This window comes from Rutidosis leptorrhynchoides, chromosome 1 (genome assembly GCF_046630445.1).
Source record: "Rutidosis leptorrhynchoides isolate AG116_Rl617_1_P2 chromosome 1, CSIRO_AGI_Rlap_v1, whole genome shotgun sequence".
In the NCBI taxonomy this organism is placed as follows: Eukaryota; Viridiplantae; Streptophyta; class Magnoliopsida; order Asterales; family Asteraceae; genus Rutidosis; species Rutidosis leptorrhynchoides.
The window spans coordinates 232,955,498-232,956,796 of NC_092333.1; the positions used below are offsets into that span (position 1 = coordinate 232,955,498).

At 36.3% G+C, this 1,299-nt stretch overlaps 1 non-coding gene across 1 annotated transcript; it reads left to right on the forward strand.

The window, feature by feature from the left end:
- Positions 1-990: 990 nt before the first annotated feature.
- On the forward strand, positions 991-1,097 carry LOC139886852 (small nucleolar RNA R71). Its single transcript, XR_011772713.1, has one exon. It is a non-coding gene; the product is annotated as a small nucleolar RNA R71 (small nucleolar RNA).
- Positions 1,098-1,299: the final 202 nt, after the last annotated feature.

Below are 1,299 nucleotides of genomic sequence, written 5' to 3' on the forward strand. Positions count from 1 at the left end.
TTGGATAGTGGATATTATGAAATAGTATGCATGCCTGTCAATTTTCGATGTAAAGAAAGTTTGTGTTTTAAAAACGAATGCAATGTTTGTAATATGTATCATATAGAGGTCAAATACCTCGCGATGTAATCAACTATTGTGAATCGTTTATAATGTATATGAACGGGTCCTTTCAATTAACATTCTCATTCCAAGGATTTACTTCGGTATTACTCGGTAGCTTTCCTTGTTCCCTCACTCATCATGCTAGCAAGAGTACCTACGTGTTTTTCTAGATTCAAAATGGAAGCTTGTTGAGTTCTTAATGACTGATCAAACCTCTCATTTATTTGGGTTTGAGATGTAATAAATTGTGTTTGAGATTCCATTAGCTTTGCCATCATTTCTTCTAGATTTGACTTTTTCTCTTCGGTTTGTTGTGGTGGTTTATACAAACCAGGTCTTTGTTGATTGAAAGTGTTGTTTTGAGTTGGTTGGTTATTTGGACCTTGTTGGTTATGCGAGTTATTGTTTGGTCCATTTGGATTGTAAAGAATGTTTTGATTTCGATTAAAGTTCGGCCTTGGCGGTTGATAATTATTTTGATAATTATTTTCCGGCCTTTGGTTCATGTAGGAAACATTCTCTCGTTGTTCCATCGTTTGCTCGATGTGACAATCTTTTGTTAAATGTGGTCCACCGTATTGCTCACAACTGATTCGTATTGCGTGAATATCTTTATTCATCTTTTCCATTCGTCTCTCGAAAGCATCTATTTTTGCGGAAACGGAATCAAAGTCATGGCTAGAATCAGCTCTAGCCACTTTAGATGAATGAAAAATATCTTTTTCCTGATGCCACTCATGTGAGTGGGAGGCTGTGTTATCAATAATTTTGTGAGCTTCAGTTGCGGTTTTCTTCATAATGGAACCACCAGCTGCTATGTCGATGTCTTTTCGTGTAGCAACGTCGATACCTTGGTAGAATATTTGTACTATTTGATAAGTGTCTAAACCGTGTTGAGGACATCCTCTCAATAACTTTCCGAATCTTGTCCATGCCTCATATAATGTTTCATTTGACTTTTGCGTGAATGTAACAATTTCTCCTTGAAGTCTTACGGCATTAGATGCCGGAAAGAATTGTTTAAGAAATTTTTAACTAAAACATCCCATGTATCAATCGCCCCTTCAGGTAATGATTCTAACCAATCTTTGGCTTCTCCCTTTAAAGTCCAGGAAAATAACATGAGATAGATCTGTTCATCCTCCACTTCTCGGATTTTAAATAGAGTACAGATCCTATTAAAGGTACGAAGAT